At 38.3% G+C, this 22,317-nt stretch overlaps 1 long non-coding RNA gene across 3 annotated transcripts; it reads left to right on the top strand.

Annotated features, from left to right (window-relative positions):
- Positions 1-32: 32 nt before the first annotated feature.
- On the top strand, positions 33-21,623 carry LOC129393006 (uncharacterized). 3 transcript variants are annotated; one of them, XR_010112947.1, is made up of 8 exons: positions 38-4,535; positions 6,546-6,683; positions 7,152-7,206; positions 7,934-8,017; positions 8,161-8,229; positions 10,660-10,773; positions 17,542-18,573; positions 19,079-21,623. It is a non-coding gene; the product is annotated as an uncharacterized LOC129393006 (long non-coding RNA). The 3 variants fall into 3 exon arrangements; XR_008626419.2 differs by having other exon boundaries at positions 33-4,535; positions 17,542-21,623; XR_008626421.2 differs by lacking the exons at positions 7,152-7,206; positions 7,934-8,017 and having other exon boundaries at positions 33-4,535; positions 17,542-21,623.
- Positions 21,624-22,317: the final 694 nt, after the last annotated feature.

The following is a 22,317-nucleotide window of genomic DNA, read 5'->3' as shown; positions in this document are numbered from 1 at the left end:
TAGTAAATTATATGAGTATTTGCATCATTTAAATTTTCTGTTTAACACAAATGTAGACAGTATAAATTAAGCAAAATAAGTAAAAAATTTAATAGTGAAAATTATGGAAATGTTGAAGTGTTTTATATCCTCATAACTATGTATCTTACCCTTTTTTGTTTTAGAATTCAAGTCTAATAACAATTTGTATGATTTTAGTTTTTTGCTCAAGTATATTAGGGTATGTCAAAGAAGTGGTTCAAATTTTCCAACAGGTATGAAATACATTTTGTATGTCTAAAGTTGCAAATATTTTAATATTCAGAACATAAATTAATTGATAAGCTATTACTTGAGATAATACTGTGTCATAATAAATTCACATAGCTTGACTAACATATAGATTAGAAATACCAAGCATAAATGTTTCAAAATGTAGAAATCACATGATTTTAGGTAAGGTCACTGCCTGTTTGATATATCTATATATATCTATAAAAGAGATGTTCCACTTTTACTGGTCCATAAAGATCTGTCTGGCTACACATGGTTATTATGGGTGACCTTTTGGTTATTATGAGTGACTTTTCTGTCTTTCCTCTTACATAGTTTTTAAAGATTTTGCTAACATAATGGTTAGATTTTGAACTTGATAATTTTTAATGTAAAAGTTTATAAAGAAGTTATCTGGCCCAAGACTCCATTTCAAATGGGTCTGTCTTTGAATTCTAACAGAAATTTTTCCTTTTAAATAAAATTCCAAGTTTTAATACAATTTTGGAACTTTTCATAGCATAATTTTTACTTTATCTTCTATTTTTTTAATGAGTGAGCCAAGTTCAGATCAGAACCAAGTATATAAATTATGTATAGGTCCTTCCTTTGGTTGATAAATGGTATGGATCCTTCATTTCTCAGTATGGAGGTTGAAAGTCTTTTATAATTTTTTTGTATATTTTCATGAATATTATTTTTATAAATCATACATCTTTTATACAACACCTCACTTTGTGTGAAAATTTTCTTTGTTGCATCGTGTAAACACATAGATATTTGCATTTATAAATTTGATGATAATAATGCTTTGCATTTTTATCATTGCAGAGTGGTCTCCACAAGGAAAGCCCAGCAATTTGTAGGATTTCCTTAGGCAACAGACTCCCATAACACCAGGTTAACAGAAGACTCTGGGCCATCTCCAACACCGATCTATACGTCAAGGGCTCTGAAGTCAATCCAGGATGGCATGAGGTTACTCCTTGGTCCTAAACTTCTCCCCAGATAGCTGTAAAGCTAGAAAATTTTATTACTGGGTACATGTATATAATCATCCATAGATGCAAGGTCTCTATATGTGGTAATTTTTTATTCTTTTCTATCCCAGAAAAGGAATTACTTTATGGATATTAGCAGTAGTACTGAATGGATTATCAACACGATGGGCCCCATTTTAGTGCTGCCCTTGTTCACTGAAATAGCAGCCCATCTGCAGTGGCAATGTGGAGCAATCGTGGTTTATTTTTGTTGGATTAATTTCTTATTGTGTCTTTGAAGGTAAAAAAGCTTTAATGATTTCCCCATCTTTAAGCATTTTTAATATCAAGAGAAAAACTATTGTAAGTGGTGTACATTTGAAACTGGCTTATTCCTTTTCCAGTTGTTTCAAAATGTGAAGAATTTTTTATGCCCTATTAAGGAAAGGCTGGAGCATGATTCCAGAGTTCAGAATGTAGACCAGGGTTTCTCAAACTCGGCACTATTGTTCTTTGTGGCCAGATAATTTTTTTCCTCCCTTCCCTTCCCTTCCCTCCCCTCCCCTCCCCTCCCCTCCTTTCTCTTTCTTTCTTTCTTTTCTTCTTCTTCTTCTTCTTCTTCTTCTTCTTCTTCTTCTTCTTCCTCTTCCTCTTCTTCTTCTTCTTCCTCCTCTTCTTCTTCTTCTTCTTCTTTCTCCTTCTCCTTCTCTTTCTTCTTCTTCTTATTCTTTTTTTTTTTTTTTTAGAGGGGGACTGTCTTGTATAATTTAAAACGCTTAGCAGCATTCCTGGCTCCTGGCTTCTACCCACTACATACCAGTAGCATCCATCCCACTCCAGTTGTGACAACCAAAAATGTATGCAGACAATGCCAGATGTCTCCTGGGTACCAAATGAGCCCAGGTCAAGAACATTGGTTTAGACAAATCTAGATTAAATGGGGTAAGTAAATGGGAAAAGTGTTGGCTATTCTTGTTTTACCTGATATTATATGTAAGCATTTACTTTGCATTAAAACACTCAAAGTGAACTGATAGATAGTATGTGGAATCGAAGTGGTATAAAAGAAAAAATAAGCCTAAATAATTTGATTCTAGAGAAGGAAAAAAGGTTGAGTTCCCCAGCCTCTGAAAGTTTCATGTTATTTCACATAATCTTTCCAATAACGAGGCCAATGTTGTTACTCGAGGCCAATGTTGTTACTCGCATTGTCTAAAAGAAGCTGAAGCACTGAGTTCAGTAACTTGCTGAAGATCTCAGCTAGTCATTCACTACATAGGTATTTAATGAAAGTCTTTCTGACTCCAGGGGGCATACTTTTTCTACCATATCGTCTGCATTACTGTGTCAGGAGCACAGTGGCACAAAGTTGAGTGTGTCCTCTTGGAGAGGACATGGTATGGTAACAAAGGCAGTGGCTAAGGAATAAGAGGATTTAAGGCAGGTTCAGACACTGTCACACCCTTGGCTCTGTCATTATTAGTGGCTTTAGTGAGTTACTAGGCATCTCTGTGAACTTAGCTGAAGTCCCTTTCAGCTTTATAATATTGTGATTTCCTCTTTTAACAAGTTGTCTTTGCCAAATGCAAAGTACAAGTTAGTGGCCAGATGACAAACCCATTATTTATCCAGACATTTCCCAATATAGGATGCAGTGGGTAGAAAAGAAAACTGAAGGAGATAAAAGGATCAAATACAAATCATATGTTGTGTACCCTGCATTAGGTGTCTTCCAGTTCATGAACTCAGTTAATCTCTGCTTGATGTAGCACACCATTTACCTCTCTAATTTCTTTATTACCAATTTGGTAGCATCTTCTTTGATATTGGGAAGCTGTTATTTTTCTCGCCTACTTCAGTTGAAGTAATGTCCAGTTGCCAAGCGGTAAAATGATTTAAGATAACCTTAGGGCCAGGCGCAGTGGCTCACCCTTGTAATCCCAGCACTTTGAAAGGCCGAGGTCGGCTGATTGCTTGAGACCAGGAGTTTGAGACCAGCATGGGCAACATGGCAAAATCCTTTCTCTATAAAAAAAATGCAATAATCAGCCAGGTTTGATGGCACACACTTGTGGTCCCAGCTACTTGGGAAGCTAAGACAGGAGGATCACCTGAACCTCGGAGGTCGGAGTTGTAGTGAGCCATGATCACACCTCTGCGCTCCAACCTGGGTGACAAAGCAAGACCCTGGATCCAAAACTAGATAACGTTAATAGTAAGAAAAAATAAATTTGATTAACACATTGAAAATGAGATATGATTATTCAATTAATGTTTTCTTTTTCAAAATAATTGGCCTCAATGATCTCATCTATGAAATCTAATACCTGATTTAATACACGATGGTTTCGCTGTATGGATACACTTTGACCACAAAAGTGAGTATATATTTTATTTTTTCATTTTCCTAGATTTGAGAATTGTGGAATTTTCATTGTTATATTGGAGGTAATTTTTAAAACTTTGTTGAGGTCTGCAGTTGTATTTTTCTTCCTTCTTTTGGCTTTTGGACTCAGCTTTTACGTCCTCCTGAATTTACAGGTAAGGCAGTTGTATCAGTAGTTGATTTTATCACTGTGAATTATGGAAATATACATTTATATGTAAATCTAAATAGTCTAGAAAATTTATAATTACATAACAACAGTATTTTAATACTTTAGTTTTTTCATCTGCTATCTTTCAAACGATTTTAGAAAAATAATTTTCCTTTTTTGAATTCTACAAAAAAGTAGGGTCTTGTTAAGTAACTTTTTCCATCATCAAAAAGTTTAGGCCAGGCGTAGTGGCTCATGCCTGTAATCCCAGTTACTTGGGAGGCTGAGGCAGAAGAATCGCTTGAACCCGGGAGGCAGAAGTTGCAGTGAGCCAAGATCGCACCATTGCACTCCAGCCTGGGCAAATGGAACAAAACTCTATGTCAAAAAAAAAAAAAAAAGTTTATGTAAAGTGCACGATGATTGATTCTTTATGCAGAAAATATACTTTTGATGATTTTGCCACTGCTTATTAATATTTTATCACTGCATACCTCTGAATTTTAAAAAGTATTCTGAAACATTTTTTCAGAATTCTACTCTCCAGGAAACATTTTTTTGTTGTATACACTTCGCATTTCAGGATGCCTTTAGTTCTCCATTGCTGTCTATAATACAGACCTTCAGCATGATACAAGGAAATATCAATTATTGAGAGTCCTTCCTAGAACCATTTCTGAAGAATAAATTGGCACATCCAGTTCTGTCCTTTGCACAGCTTATTTCCTTCACAGTATTTGCCCCAATTGTCCTCATGAATTTACTTGTAAGTAGTTTTTTCATGTATTTTCTGTTCATTGATCATTTGAAACATTTCATAATGATAATTATTTTTAACTTCTTTAATCTCCCTCCACTGGGGAGATGAGAAAGGATCTACCACAAAATCTATTCATTCAACACTCATTTGGTGCCTGGGGAGCACCAGGCACATCAAGAGGCTCAGGGCGTGCACAGATGCATGTACTTGGCAAATACCTAGAATCTACTAAATATCATGAACTGTTGCAAGTTCTGAGAAACAGTGTTGAAGAAAGCAGACCAATATTCAGTCCTAGTGTGATTACAAAATAGTCAGGAAGTTAAATAAACAAATAACTGTGTAGCATAATGTCATGGGGGTGATAAATGCTATGAAGAAATAAGAAGCAGGGAAAGGCAATAAAGATGAAGGTGTGTGATGCTTTGGAGTTGGAGAGGGGGTCAGAGGTTAGGCAGAGACCTTTACGGAACATATTGTCTCTATGCTCGAATTTACCATTGACCAGACATCCAAGTGGAGAAGTCTCTCATGCAGAGGGCGTCTGCAACGTTCAGATGCCACCTTGAACCCAGCCAAAGCCTAGACCCTATCAGCAGACATGAGAGTGCTCTTCCACATGGAATTCTCTAGAGAATCTGCCCAAGCCATGAGCATGCTGGCTGATGCAGGCAAAGGTGCATCCCACTCTAGGTCCGTGGTGGTTGCTTATTGGCATTTTCATGCCTGTTTTTCCTTTATCCATTTATGCACACATGTACGTATTCCACACACTTTCTCTGAGTCTGACTATGTACCAGAGAATGTGCTAGTTAGTGCTTCTGGGAAGAAAAAAATTATGCAGGCTCGTAAGTATTTTGGTCCACTTATTTGATACAACTCCAGACTTTTATTTTGGTGACCTAGAAAAACAAAGGATGGCAATAGGAATAATGGAGAATGACACAAAGCCTACATTCTTCTCTGATAATTGTTTATGTTTTGGAAGATAATTATCCAGAAGAGAATTGGGCTTAGCAGTAGTATAGGTTGGCCCCATTCTGAAGATCCAAACATCCAACACCCACTGTGCATCTCTACCTGGATATCCTGGTGGAAAATCAAAACCAACAGAGCCAAGACTAATGTTATCTTTCCTTCAGAATCTCCACTGCCTCTCAGTAGAATCTCCTAGTCATCCTACTAAGATCATTGGCAGATAGTCTCTATTTCACTCTCCCACGTTTTTCCTCAGTTCTTTCAGTAATTATTTGGCTTTCACATCTGCTTCCAGTTGGCTTGCACTGTTACGGTTCCTCATCCAAATTGCTGCAGCAGCCTCAAGAGCATCTCTACCTTATCACACTGCTTTGTCTAATTCTTCCTACAGATGGTCACCAGAGTGACCATCTGATAATTAAAAACTGAACCCATCAGTGACTCTTTTAAGTATTTTTTCCATGCCTCTTCAAAAGCTTTAATTCAGTCCAAACCCATCAGCATAGCAGGCAAATGTCCCTATGAGCTGGATTTACCTATATCTTACCCAATTCCTACTGTTCCCAGGATTTACCCAGAAATGCACATTCCCTGAGTGTGCCACTCTTTCCTTCATGCTGCCTACATTCTGTAGAGGCTCTTCCTTTTGCCTGGAAATCCTCCCACCATGGGTTAACGCTACGCTTTCAAAACAGAACAAGTATCATTTCTTTGGGGTAGACTTCCAATTACCTTACTCTATTGGGTGCTCTTTCCTTGTGTTACCATAGCTTTGAGGATACAAACAGATAATAATAATGAAGCCTACTTTCTAGATTATTGCAAAGATTAAATCAGCTAATACAAGGGACTTAAAACAGTACTTGGCACATGATAAGCATTTGATAAATGTTAGTGACCATTAAAAGTTAATAATTGATCTCTTCTATGGCTTACAAGTTCAAATGTCTTCAGACCCCAGGCGAGTATCTAAAATATGTGAAGCAGCAGGTATGAGATGGTTAGCTTTGGGTTTTTTTTTTTTTTTTTTTGAGACAGGGTTTCAGTCTGTGACCCAGGCTGGAGTGCAGTGGAGTGATCATGGCTCACTGAAGCTTCTACCTCCCAGTCTCAGATGATCCTCCCACCTCAGCCAACCTAGTAGCTGCAACTACAGGTGCTCACCACCATGCCCAGGTAATTTTTGTATTTTTGTAGAGAGGGGGTTTCACTGTGTTGCTCAGGCTGGTCTGGAAGTCCAGGGCTCAAGTGATCCTCCCACCTCAGCCTCCCAAAGTGCTGAGATTACAAATGTGAGCTGCCACGCCTGGCAAAAATCAGAGATGTTTGGTTTTGATGGCGACTGTTGTAAATCGGTGAGAATACCCAGCTGAAGACTTGCAAATGAAAAACTAAACAAAAGTTATTCTGCCCAGTAAAACCTATTTCCTGACTATATCCAGTTCTCAATGCTAGTTTGCAAGCCCTAGAATATATTCTCCCTGTCTTCATTCATTCTGTGACTGTTTTGTTTACCTATTATGTGCCCTGCTCTATACTAAGCACTGGGCATACAGTGATGACCTTGACAGATCACATTTCACATACGGTTTACTGGACTTTGAGCTCCTCAAGAGCAGTCACTGACTTTTCTTTCTGGTGCAGCATGCAAGACACTGGCTCAGCAAAGACAGGAACTAAGTGCCTGAAAAATAAATGAGTGAGTGAAATGAGCTAATTTCATCAGATTGAGTAGAACTGAGCTAACACCTTCCCCCCACCTAATCCTATCTAGCCATAAATTTCTGATTTCTCACCAGAGCCTCTCCTGCCCCTATAATATATGTTTTCCTTCTGAACATATACAAGATATAAAATGTATCATTCTCTCAGTTTAGTATTTGTTTCCATGTTGTTAAATCGCTCTTGTCTACCTTAGTTACTGAACTCCTGGAGTTTCCTGCCATGTTGTGTGGCCACACCCAGTTGCATGTGATATCACATCATCCTTGTCCTTGCAAAAAAAAACAAAAAACAAAAAACAGATTTTTATCTTAAATGAAATGAATTTCAGATTAATGTGTGTGTCTTAACACTTAAGAGTACCGAACCTCTGAATGTGTCCGTCATCGTTGCAGAGGTATATAGGCCTTGTAGTTTTCTGTAAGGTGTATTACCAAAGTATTCTGCAGCTACTACTAGTGGATCATATGCTCACTCTCCCACTTTAGCCACAGAGGCCTTGCTATGGTTTGAATTTTTGTGTCCCATCCAAAATGTATATATAGAAACCTAATCACCAAGAAGATGGCATTAGAAGGTGGGGCCTTTGGGAGGTGATTAGGCCATGAGGGGAGAGCCCTTATGAATGGAATTAGTTCCCTTATAAAAGAGCTATGAGGGAGCTTATTAGCTTCTTTGCCCTTCTGCCATATGGGAACACATAGAAGGTGCCACCTACGAGGAATGGGCTCTCACCGGAAACCAGTTCTGCCTGAGTCTTGATTTTGGACTTCCCAGCCTGCAGAACTGTAAGCAATTAACTTATGCTATTTATACATTACCCAGACTAAAATATTTTGTCATAGCGGTCTGAATGGACCAAGACAGACCTTACATGCATTTTTAGGTGGACCATTCAACTGTAGTGATTTAATTTTGTGTCATACTTCAGATTGGTTTGGCAGTTGGTGACATTGCTGAGGTCCAGAAACATGCATCATTGAAGAAGATAGCTATGCAGGTAAGTGCAGTGCCTCCCCACTTATGACAGTGTTATCTTCTGGTAAACCCACAATAAGTTAAAAATATTAAAGTCAAAAATGGGCATTTTGTAGGAATATGCCAGTTATAAATTTACACCACTTACACTGTAAAGTTGGGCTATTTTCCCTCCTGATCATGTGGCTGACTGGGTTCTGTGGCTCGCTGCCACTGTCCAGCATCCCAGGAGAGTACCACATACCACTAGCCCAGAACAGATCAAAGTTTAAAATTTGAAGTATAGATTCTACTGAATGTGTATCACTTTCACACCATCATAAAGTCAAAAAGACATGAGTTGAACCATCCTAAATTAGGCATTGTCTGCATTACATCTATTTAAACCTACTGAAATTAACATAATTATAATTACTTCCTTTTCTGAGAGCACAGTTATTTAGCAATGGATGTTTTCTTAATCCTGAGGAGTCACATCCTGTGTCTTTTTGCATGTTATCTGGTATACCTGCTGTAATCAAAGATGATGAAAAAAAGTCCTAGAACAATTTTAGTAGCGAAATTAAGAAATTGCCTGAGCATCTTTTGTTATGTTAACCTGTGGCCACCCAGGTAGCTAGCTGCTTGATCAAGAGCATCACTGGCATCCTAGCCCCGCTGTTCTAAGGAGCTGCTTCTATTTTGTGCAGGGAATCACAGGGTCCCCACAGCATGATTTATATTGAAGTTTTAACTGAATCTATGTGGTTTTGTTCTCTTGTGACATGTCTGTTATTTTTATGGACAATTTGATGTAAAATGTGGTGTCAAAGTTTCTTGGCTAGGTCCTTGGCTATTGAATATTGTGAGTTACTTTTCTGTAATACAACACCAAGTTATTTACCTGTTCTTGACTGGATTGTCTTTAAATTTCAAATTCAAGTGGGCATTTTTGATGCTTCAAGGATATTTGTTGACCAGTTTACTATACGCATTCAGAAACTTTGGCCAGTTTGAGAGATAGAAAAATCATATTATGTTATAACTTTCTATTCACTCTTGTCTCCTCTTCACTCTTATTTGTCACAATTTTCTTCTCTGTTATTCCTTCAGCCATACATTAGCATTTATTTATTGAAAAACAATGTTTCAATACATAGAGTGTACAAAGTGCAGCATCCCAGGAGATGCTGGGATGCTTAGCATGAGAGCCCAGAGGAAATGGAGGGATGTGATCCCTGACTGTTAAGTGAACTATGTCTACTTAGCACACCAGCTAGGCATTCATAGAATGAAATATCAAAAATCAACTGAGAACTATTCTTAAATTCTATCCTGTATGGCATGGCTGTATATTACACAGAGATACAGAGCGATTGGAACATTTAGAGAACAAAAACAATTAAATGATTATCAGGTACAGAAAAAAATGCAAAAATAAGGGAATGCTACATGGAGGGGGTGAGATGAGTCAGTGTTGAAAGATGGTTGGGATTTAACAGGACATCGATACTGTCCCGAAAGGAGGGGCCAGTAAGAGCAAAGGGCCACATCAGAAAAGGGAAAATGCCCAAGGCACTGGCCCAAGGCCCCCTTGCCTGGAAGGATCATTCATGTTAGTGGGTGACTAGATTGCTCCAGATGACAGGGGGGTTTATTCAAAACTAGCAGAGAAAAACCTTAGCAAAAGGGCAGTAAATTATGAAGTGCTTCAAGTTACTTTGTAAGTTAGTAGAGAGTTATTATTAGCTCTTCCACAATGAAAATGGTGTGTATGTGATCTGCTGTTATCTTGGTTTAGTGGAGAAAGATCAGAGGTAGGAAGATCAGAGGTAGGTTGTTAGTATGACAAAGATGGGGTTTAGGACTCCGGGTATGTTTATATGGAGAGGGGATGTATAAACTTCTTGGCAGGTATGTCAGCAATACCTCATAAATGCCCTAAAACCTCTTTAAAATACACTGGGGAATAAATAAAAATAATAATACAAGCAGTAGCACCAAATAAAATATCTTGGGGAAGCTCACTCAACTACAATGCCAGTAGCGTTGAGCTGAAAAGTACGATGCTATATTTTGTTTACTTTGCTCCCTGAAAGTAAATAACACAAATCCTAGTACCCCCATGTTATCTGTGCCTTGCTTCGGATCAAAAACAGCATCGACTGGAAAACCAGGAAGCCGTTCTTCTACTTCCCCTGAGTTGTTTCTTAAGCAACTCTCTGCATCCATTCTGAAATCTATGTCTGAGCCCACAGCAGCAGTGGATATGTAGCATGCATTTCCTACAGGGTCATTTAATGCTCTCATAGAATCCTCTGAAATGAAAGTGAGAGGTCAGCCCAGCTGCTGTCCAGAAGTCAGGAAGTAGGAATCAGTTTTCATTTTGCTGTACTAATGATTGCCTCTGTGCCATATAAGAATTTCAGATACTAATTAATGGTTCTGTCAATAAATCCAAAATGCATTTTAGGTGAAACTCCATACCAGCTTAGAATAGAGGCTGCCATGCTGTTGCATACGCAAAGTGGATCGGAAATCCACCGCCGTATGTCCCAACAAACCCAGATGTGATGGGACATTATTTGTAAGTACACGTAACAAATAACATCAATAATCTGACACTGCTTGACATCCATTCCTTGTGTTATTCCTAAGGGGGTCATTTTACAGACTTTGAGCCGTCTCTGCCTATGAGAAAAAAATAGCTGTGCTTTAAAAAAAATGAATATGATTAACTCAAGATGTGAAAGGACTAAGTGACAGAGGGTGAAATTTGCCCTCATGTTTTGGGTGGCTCATCCATAGCATCTGTGTTAAATACACACTGTCCCTGTGAGAGCAGATGGGTGGGGGACCAACCTTACCCTTTCAGTATCTTTTATTACAGCAAAGATATACTTCATTTGTTTTTCCTAGTCGCATGTCACTTACATTTGTGTGTAGATATATATGTGTGTATGTACAGCTAAGTGTTTATAATATACAATAAAGAACACACATTTACACACACACACACAGTATTAATCCATTTTCACACAATATAAAGAACTGCCTGAGATTGAGTAGTTTATAAAGGAAAGAGGTTTAATTGACTCACAGTTGCACATGGCTTGGGAGACCTCAGGAAACTTACGATTATGGTGGAAGGCAAAGGGGAAGCAAGGCACCTTCTTACAGGCAGCAGGAAGGAGAATGAATGCAAGAGGAACTACCAAACACTTATAAAACCATTAGATCTTGTGAGAATTCACTTACTATCATGAGAACAGCATGAGGGAAACTGTCCCTATCATCCAATTATCTTCACCTGGTCTCTGCCTTGACATGTGGGCATTATGGGGATTATGGGGATTATAATTCAAGATGAGATTTAGGTGGAAACACAAACCCTAACCATGTCATTCCAGCCCTGGCCCCTGTCAAATCTCATGTCTCTTTCACATTTTAAAGCAAATCATGCCTTCCCAACAGTCCTCCAAAGTCATAATTTATTCCAGCATTAACCCAAAAGTCCAAGTCCAAAGTCTCATCTGAGACAAAGGAAGTCCTTCTGCCTAGGGTCCTGTAAAATCAAAAGCAAATTAGTTATTTCCAAGATACAATGGGAGTACAGGCATTGGGTAAATATTCCTGTTTTAAATGGTAGAAATTAGCCAAAACAGAGGGGCTACAGTTCCCATGCAAGTCTGGAATCTGGTTGGGCAGTCATTAAACCTTAAAGTTCCATGCGACTCAGTGTCTCACATCTAGGTCATACTGATGCAACAGGTGGGCTCCCATAGCCTTGGGCAGCTCCATCCCTATGGCTTTACAGGTTACAGCACCCCTCCCAGTTGCTTTCACAGGCTGGCATTGAGCATCTGCAGCTTTTCCAGGTGCATGGTGCAAGCTGTCAGTGGATCTACCATTCTGGGGTCTGGAGGATGTTGGCCCTCTTCTCGCAGCTCCACTATGCAGTACCCTAGTGGGGACTCGGTGTTGGGGCTCCTAGCCCACATTTCCCTTCCACACTGCCCTAGCAGAGGTTCTTCATGAGAGCTTCACCTCTGCAGCAAACTTCTGGCTGGACATCCAGGCATTTCCGTACATCATCTGAAATCTAGACGGAGGTTCCCAAACCTCAATTCTTGACTTCTCTGTACTCTCAGGCCCAACACAACATGTAAACTGCCAAGGCTTGGGGCTTGCACCCTCGGAACCAAAGGTTTGAGCTGTACCTCGGCCCCTTTTAGCCATGGGTGGGTCATGAGGTACAAAGTTCCAAGACTGCACAAAGCAGCAAGGCCCTGGGCCCAGCCCACAAAACTGTATTTTCCTCCTAGGCCACTGGGCCTGATTGGAGGTGCTGCCATAAAGACCTCTGACATGCCCTGGAAACATTTTCCCCATTATCTTTGGGATTAACACTTGGCTCCTCATTACTTATGCAGATTTCTGCAGCTGGCTTGAATCTGTCCACAGAAAATAGATTTTTCTTTTCTGTCACATTATCAGGCTGCACATTTTCCAAATTTTTATGCTCTGCTTCCCTTTTAAATATGGGTTCCAATTCCAAGCCATCTCTCTGTGGATGCATAAAACTGAATGCTTTTAAGAGCATGCAGGGCACCTATTGAATGCTTTGCTGCTTCGAAATTTCTTCTGCCAGATACTCTAAATCAATCTCTCTCTAGTTCAAAGTTTCACAGATCTCTAGAGCAGGGGCAGCATGCTGATAGTCCCTATGCTAAAGCATAGTAAGAAGCACCTTTATTCCAATTCCCAAGTTCCTCATCTCCATCTGAGACTATCTCAGCCTGGACTTCATTGTACATATCACTATCAGTATTTTGGTCAAAGTCATTCAACAAGTCCACACTTTTCCACATCTTCGTGTTTTCTGAGCCCTCCAAACTGTTCCCACCAATGCCTGTTACCCAGTTCCAAAGTCACTTCCACATTTTCAGGTGTCTTTATGGCAGTACCCCACTCTCCCCAATATCAATTTACTGTATTAGTCCATTTTCACACTGCTATAACGAACTGCCTGAGACTAGGTAGTTTATAAAGAAAACAGGTTTAATTGACACAGTTCCACATGGCTGGGGAGGCCTCAGGAAGCTTACAATCATGACAGAGGTAAAGGGGAAGCAAGGCGCCTTCTTCACAAGGTGGCAGGATGGAAAATGAATGCAGGAGGAGCTACCAGACACTTATAAAACCATCAGAGCTCATGAGATCTCACTCACTATCATGAGACCAGTGTGCAGGAAACTGCCCCCATGATCCAATTACCTCCACCTGGTCTCTCCCTTGACAAATTATGGGGATTATAATTCAAGATGAGATTTGGTTGGGAACAAAAAACCTAACTCTGTCTCTCTCTCTCTCTCTCTCTCTCTCTCACACACACACACATACACACAAACACACACACACACACACAATCACACACACACACACACACACACACACTCTCACAGTTGGAATGTCCACTATAGAAAGTATATGAAGTGATCAAAGACTAAGTAAGACCATTGCATTATAATGGAAGAGGGACCATATAAAGAGCCGGAATTACTGGATGCTAATTCTAACCATGCCTGGGCTGCCCTCATCTCTATGACTGTTCTTCCTGAGTTCTTTGCAGGTTAATTTCCTTTGTGTAGTCATAAAATGATAAATTCGCCCTGAATAACAGTCTAGGCTCTACTCTAACCCCACACTATCTTCTGAGTAGGCTTACAAAGCCTAACTCTTACAAAGCAGAGTAGAATCAAGCTGTCAAAAGTGATTAGAAATTTTAAATGATCACTCCAGCTTTTAATTTGGTATATGCACCATATTAAGTCATTTAAGTGAGTCAGTAAATGTGGCTTGTAATATAAGAATGACAGTAATGTCTATATGTGTATATTCTTTGATTGTCAGTGATGCATCAATTTACCAAAAACAGCAGATAACAAATTAAAATATACTTTACTATTTTCAAATTGCAGTTTGATTAAGTACAATTGCAATTGTACTTAATTGAAAAAAATCAAGTTTTATATGAACAAAAAAAAAGGGCCACTGGAAAAGCCGATATTATTAAGTTCCATTAAGATCTTACTTTTTTGAGTATACAACAAATGATCCATTGTATTTTGGCAATGAGTAAATCCTCATTTGTCATAAATTGGCTATTTACCTTCTTTGTTCTCCAATATTAAAATTGAGTAGCAGTCTGATTACACTCATTTTTTTCTTGGCTGAACTCATATGTATATTTTTCAGTCACAGTTTTTGTGAGATCCTCTGATTAATATTTATTTATTAAGGCTTTTGAAGTACGAAAATTTATAGATCAATTCCATTAGAGAAATAATAAGGTTCTTTGCCAACATTAGAACACAGTAATTGTAAATTAGTCTTTTGAATAAATATAAAATTAAGATAAAGTTTATATTACTGAAAAGGGGATTGCATTGTTTTTAGACTCCCCTCCCAAAGGGAAAATATATATATATAATGTTGTTTTAAGTTTTTGTAGCATCTTAGAATAGACTTCAGACATTTACTTGATTTTATAACAATTAAGGTTTGAATGGCAACATTTGGATGAATAATTCTTCTTGGTGTAAATTGAACAACAAAATAGAAAAAATACATTTAGGATAAATAAATACATGTATCCCTTACTCTGTTTTAATTACTTGTGTTGTCTCATTTAATACACTGCAAGAGACATACTATTTTCCTAATTTTTGAAGATGAAGAAACTAAGGCTCAGAGAAGTTAAGCAACTTGTTTAAGGTCAGAATACTATTGTGCTGTCCAGCAATATGCCTAAGAGTTATATAACTGCATACTTTTCATTTGCTTATTGTATGCTAGTTTCTTTCAGTAGTTTCATTCACTGCACAGTTCAAATTGCTCAAGGCTGGAGAATCTTGCAGAAACTTTGAAATCAGATAAAACACTACCAACTCAATATTAGCTCAATTTTTTTAACACTAAACATGTATCCACTTACGCTTTGCATAACAACAATAATTTCACATTTTAATTATGCCATTACATTGACCAAATTTTGATTATGATTATGATTGCCTAAAATAAATATATATGTGAGTGGCAATTTGTGAGATTTTGGGTAGAAAATCTCCTTGGGTCCATGGCTGCCCATCAGATAGTCTCACAAAGAATGGTATATTTGCTATAGTTAAGTTAATCAAAGTCCCTTGGACCACTCATGAATCTAGAAATGCTATCTTGTATCTAGGTATGCTACACAAATAAGACAGGGAATTTTGAAAATTATAAGCATTTTGTGTCCTTTAATAGCTAAATTCCTAACCTCTTACGTCAAGGCATCATCCTGTGCTTCCCAGCAATAATTCTGTTTCCCTAATTTGTCTGTTTCTTTGTTCTTAACTCTATTTGAATACTTCCCCACTTGACTCTAAACTTTTGCCCATAGCAAGTCCTACTTGCTCTAGGCCCCCTACTCCTAGAAGAAAATAGAAACATAAAAAGGTAACCTACCCTACACCAAGATGTTATACTCTAATCCCCAGAACCTATGAAACTTATATCACTTTCACTGTTTCGTTATGTTATGTTATGTTATGTTATGTTATGTTATGTTATGTTGTTATGTTATGTTATGTTATGCTATGCTATGTTATGTTGTGTTATATGGCACAGTTAACCTGAAGATAGGAGACTATTTGCGTGTACCTAATCTAATCATGCAAGTCCTTCAAAACAAAGAGTTTTCCCTGACAGGTGGCAATAAGGGAAGTAAAAGTTTTAAAGCATGAAAAGGATTCAGCACCCCACTGCTGGCTTTGTAGATGGAAGTGACCACATGATGAAGAATGCAGGCAGCTTCTAGGAGCAAAGAGCAGGCCCTAACTGATAGCCAGCAAGGAAACAGGGACCTCGGGTCTACAACCACAAGGGATTGGATGCTTCCAACAGCCTTTATGAGCTTGGAAGTGGATTTCCTCCCAGATCTTCCAGAAAAGAACCCAGCATGACTGATACCTTGACTTCAGCCTTATGAGATTCACAGAACTTAGTCAAGCGTTTCTGGATTCTGTCAAGTTTCTCAATTTGTGGTAATTTGTTATTCAGTGATATAAAACTAGTATGTCATCATATTTGAGAGGCCCCTGTGGCAAGGAACTCTTGCCAACAGCTGGCTAGGAACTGAGGCCCTCAGCCCAACAGTCTTGTGGGGACTAAATTCTGCCAAGGATCACTTGTCCCTGGAAGCAGCTCCTTCCCAGACAAGTGTTTGGATGAGACTCCACTTTTGATTGGCACCTTGACTGTTGCCTTCTGAGAAGCCCTAAAGCAGAGGACCCAGATAAGTTGTGCCTAAATTACTGACCCACACATACTGTAAAATAATGAATGTGTGGTGTGTTAAGCAGCTATGTTTCGGGGGTTGGGGGAGATCTTGTTATGAAGCAACAAATAATGAATACAGATGGAAAGTTCCTCAGTTGCTTTCCATCAAACCTACAACTGATGACCGTGAAAATGCAATGTGCTGCAACCGGGCTTACTCCTTCACCACCAAACGTGCCAATGAACTTCATGCCAAATCCAATGGGCACTTGATATCTAAGAATGTTTGTAATTGCTGCCCATTCTTTCTTTGGCTTCCACCACACCCTGCTTTCCTAGTTTTCTTCCTACTGAGATCACTGTTAAGAGGACTCACGAACACCTTCCTTCTGCGGGTTTTGGTCATCATGGGAAACATACCTTGTCCTTGCTTTTGGTAGAAGAGTGGCTTCCTCTGAATGTAGTACACTCCTCTTGCTCTGCCTTCAGAGTGGTTGGCCAGATCTTTCCCATTAGACATTTTCAGGTAGGCATCAGGTACCAGTCGCTTCCTCCTCCGAATACTAATGGGCATATGCCAAGCTCTGTGAGTGGTCTTCTTGCAGCTTCCTTCCACTCACTCACAGCAAGGAAAGGGAACACGGTGACAACCCTCAACAAATAAATATACTGCTGCCTTTAACTTTCTTCTTTTAGGTGATATGGAGGTGAATGATCTATCAATGCTGGGAAAACCAGAATCACAGTCTCTTAGCATATCCTGCATAGCCAGCAACAGTGAAATGCATCACTTAATATGGTGTTACACCCATTATTGAAAGGATGCAATCTTATTCTATAAGGATGAAGCAACTAATACAATTCATTCAAATTTTAGCTTTGGATAAATTTATTAGCATTGTATCAGAGAACTCCAGCATGTAGTAGGTTCTGTAAATATAACAGGAACATTGCATCAAAAATACTTTGTAGTTTTGCCCCCAAGATCCTGCAACATATTACACCATGTAAAATATTTCTTTGTTTTCAACAGACCAGTGTCATGGCACTATGCACACAACCAAATAGTATGCCAACATCATCACTATTTATAACATATTTGGAAGAAATTCACTACATGTGAATATTGTGGCTGATTCCCCAACATTCACTCCACCCAGGTGACTGACCTGAATCATTGCAGATTCATTCCTCTTGCCAGTGAGTGGTTTCAAGCCTGGGCATATGACCAGTGAGATGTGTGAGGAAATCTGCGGGGACCTTCAAGAAACATTTCCTTGGCTCAAAGAGAGACCTCCAGAAAAGGATGGTCTCTTCCCTTCTAGATATTGTGTCAGAATTAGAAAACTTGAACTGCTGCAGCTATATTTCCACCAGCCTGAAAATGGAGCCTAAACTGAGAATGGCTGAGAAGAGATGAAATGATCCTGGATCGTTGATGACATCACCAGGTCAACCAAACTTGAAGCCTGCATTTTCTCTGGATCTCCTGCTATGTGGAATAATGGATAGTTTAAGACTATTGGAATCCAGGTTTTTATGACGTGCAGCAAAAACTATTCTTCTGATAACATATTATGAGCACCAATATAATGTGTTGAAAAAGGACTGCTTATAGTTAAATATATGGAGACATACCTAGGAAGAAAATCAGAGGATTTAAGAAAAACTTAGAATAAACAGCAGGGCCTACTTTTAGATTCATTCTTATGAAGAACTAATTTGGTACCAAAATCAAGATGTCAGACAAGAACCAGGGCAGAAATAAATAGATGAGAAATATAAATGGAGTCAGAAGTTGGAAGTGAATGTTACGTGTTTGCATCCCAAAACTATGACCTCAAGCCACTGCAAAAGTCCAAGTAAGAGAAGCCTCTAGGCCAATACAGAGAAGTTTTTGAAACAGTAAAGGCCCGGAATGTTCTGCTTTCTTATATGAAGAACACAGGTCATTGTTTAACTTCCTGATTGGCAAGTGACCTAAAAGATAAGAGAAGATAATATCGAACATCCACCTGTTGGGTCCTGATGGGACCAGGCACAGGCTGTAAGCCCCTGGTCTACGGTAAGATTGGAACACCAGAAAGTTCTAAACATACACTGAGAACTATAGGATATTCCATAAGTTCATCATTAAGTCATTTTACATGACTGGTTTTATTTCAATATATTCAATGAATTTTAAAGAAGATGTGGTGTATGTGCCAGAATTTATATTCTAAATATCAATTCATTTTTATTGTTGCTATTGAAGTGTAGGTCTCACCTATGACAAACATATCTACAGCTACGATTAAACCACATTTTCAATTGTATGATTGTTGATGTGTTGTTAGGTGTACATGGTTTTACATATTGTAGAAAGTTATCTAATTATTCTAATCCTTTCCTCTGCCAGTGCTAGAGGAAGAGTCTTCTATTCCATGCATGTGTCAAGGACAGATTAAATTTTACAAATATAGAAGTAGACTTTTAAAATCAGATCGACCATAGCTCAAATTCCAGCATTGACATTTTTCTATGTGATCTTTGAAATGTTACTTAATCCCCCAAATCTGTTTTCTTCTTAGGAAAATGGAGATAATATGTCTCTCTAAGAGAGACATAAGTTTCTTATAAGACCTGAAGAGGAGAATGTATGTAAATTGCTTATCAGTCAGCCATGCACATAACGGAGACCAAATAATGCCAGCTGTCATCCCATTTTTCCTAAAAAGGATTTACATTGGAGAGAGCAAAGTAATTGAGGGGATGAGGGAATTTTATTAGCCAATGAAAATATGTTTTTATTTATGGAGATTCACATTTAAAATTAAGTACTCATATATCTATTAATTAATTTCCTTAAGCAAAGTTTACACAAACGGCTATAAGAAGTGAAAATATTTTTGCGTGGATAAAAATTCTAGGTTACAGATATTAAAACATGGCACTATTTTTAGCTGGATTATACTTAACTCTGTGAAAAAGAAAAAATCTGGCTGTACCATATTTTTTGAACTCTTAGAATAAAGAAAGAGATTCTGTTGAATGGCAGTATGCCTAGGAGTCCCTCTTTTTTTTAGCTCCTAGTAGCTGACAGTTCTAACTCCGAGAGATGACTACGAGACTGTGCTCCAGTGTTTACCAACAGAACTAAATCAACAAAATAAGTGTCTGACAAATTTCTATTCACAGAAGACAAGCCACTGAAATCTGGTGTGTGCGACAGCAAACATGGCTTAGAGAAGAAATAAAAACAATAGTAACTCTCCCTCCGTTCAATCCTATGTAAACCATTTCCAAGGGAGGTTAGAGGTGCATATGTCTCGTGGATGCTCAGGATCACAGGATGCTGATCTCCAGTAAGGGCTCTTCAGCAGAAGCCTCGACTCAGGAGGGGAATGGAGGAGGATTAGAAGCAGAGGGACGGCCCGTGCGGTGGCTCACACCTGTAATCCCAGCACTTTGAGAGGCCGAGGTGGGGGGATCACGAGGTCAAGAGCTCAAGACCATCCTGGGCAACATGGTGAAACCCCGCCTCTGCCAAAAATACAAAAATTAGCTGGTGGTGCACGCCTGTAGTCCCAGCTACTCGGAAGGCTGAGGCAGGAGAATCACTTGAGCCCGGGGGACAAAGGTTGCGCCACTGTACTCTAGCCTGGCAACAGAGGGAGACTCAGTCTCAAAAAAAAAAAAAAAAACACACACACACACACACACAAACAAAAAACAAAAAAGCAAACAAGCAGAGGGATGCTGAGGAGAAGAGTTTCAGCGAGGGCTCTTCTTCACGACCCTGTGGGATGAGGGGCACTCTTCTCACGCAGCTCTTGACCAAGATTTAGAGGGGTGTGGGGAGGCAGAAACACCCAGCCCAAACCTGTTCCATTTTCTAAATGTGTAAATAGATCATGTCTTCCACACACTTAGAATCTATTCGCTGAATCTCAGTTTTATTTGCCTGAATTTTAACAGGAGCTCCATGACTTCTAATTCAAGTATTTTTCTTGTGAGTGCAATGGTACTGATATTTTAGGTTGCTGACTGAGGAGAGACTCATCTATTTTGACTAGCAGGAGAACAGTTTGCAAAGCACCTCAATGGTACTTCTTTTTGAAGACTAAGATCTGTCCCGTATTGGAATTTCTTGCCCCTTTTTTTCTTCTCTAACAGCAGTATGTATAGATATATATCTGTAAATATTTCTGAATCTCCTAAAATTATTTACAAGTCTCTACTCCATCAAAGTGTCAATTCTCCGAGGTCAAGAACCTGGTATTATTTGAATTTAAACTCTCAGCACCTAGCAAGTGACTGATAAATGATAAGCCCCCAATACTCCTGTTGCATGGGTAGATAAATGCTGACATTCCTTTGCCACAATTGCAAAGATGGAAAGCAAATATGACTGGAAGGGAATTTTACAAAATCTTATATCCTTATAAGATCAAGTATATCTTTGGTTTGTTTCTGTTCAATAAATATATATTAAATATCTGTAGGTACCAGCCAATGTTTTAGGTATAGAAGTATATATCTAGGATAATTAAAAGACATTAGTCCTACTTAAAAGTAGTCCGACACAAACTATTACTTTTAAAATTTGGTCTAGAGAAAAATGATGGCTTGATGTGTCCATGTAGCTCATTTGTATGTCTGATGGCACTTAATCCATTTCAGATTATGATACCATTTACAATGGTTTTCTTATTCTAATTAAACAACTATAATCAGTATTATCAATAGATCATAAGACAAAAAACAGAAAGTTTTAAAAAAATTGCTCATTTCTACGTACTGTACAGTTTCATGAACTTGTGCACTTCCTGTCTTGGGGTACCTAACTGTATTATTGTGGTTCTGTAGTTATCTGTTCATATATTTGGTGCTTCACTTGTCCTTTACTTGAGACCTGCAACACATTAAGGCAATTTGCAAAACTCCTTTGATTTTTGAGTCATTGTTGCCATCCAGTGGGAGAAGATGGTATTTTATTAAATAGAAAGAAGTCCATTACCCAAAATAACTAACATTATAATGTTAATTCAATTTTTATAATCAGAAACCACCAAAAATTAAATTTCTCATACTATTGAATTAAAACCAAAGCTAATAAAACAGTTATTTAAAACATTTATGACTGTAAAAAATTTTTATCAGTATTACAGATACTGTAATTGACATGATTCATGCTTGGATTGCGGACACATAGTTGAATAATGTATGTCCTTTATGTTAGTCTACATTTATTACAGTTAGAGGTGTATTCAAATCTGGTAACTCTTTATGATTACTCTTCCTGCTTCCAATGTTTCTTCCGTTTCTTCAGGGTTCTCTGTGAAAGATATATATAAGTTCATGTAGGTTCATTCTAGTCCTGCTACTTATTGAAGTTCCCTTTAATATTTTCTTAGCCTTTTTTCTATGTTTCTTTCAGAATTCTATTTCAAAGTTCAATGATAGTTCTACTTCCTGTAACTCTTTTTAGATAAATAAATGTTTGAAAACAAAAAAAATCTCATAAATTTTTTGCATTGTTTAAGTATAAACTAGCTGTTGTGCTATAGAAATTTGAGCTTGATTTTTTAAAAGATTAAACAAATAAATGCTCATAAATTCATGTAATTTCTACATACAGTCACCAACTGCCTGTAACCTGGCAGAATCCAGATTTATAAACAAGCAAAAATAACCTTTATTTAATCAATGTATTTCTGAGAGCATGTTGTCCAGCATAATTAGAAACTACCTCTGAGTATTACAGAGAGAGTTTTGCCCTAATCCCTTGTCAGAGAGAAAGTCGCAGAATCGCTTGTATGAATTCCTC

This window comes from Pan paniscus, chromosome 7, assembly GCF_029289425.2.
Source record: "Pan paniscus chromosome 7, NHGRI_mPanPan1-v2.0_pri, whole genome shotgun sequence".
In the NCBI taxonomy this organism is placed as follows: Eukaryota; Metazoa; Chordata; class Mammalia; order Primates; family Hominidae; genus Pan; species Pan paniscus.
Note: the sequence above shows the minus strand (reverse complement) of the source record. Positions and strands in the feature narration are given on the sequence as shown.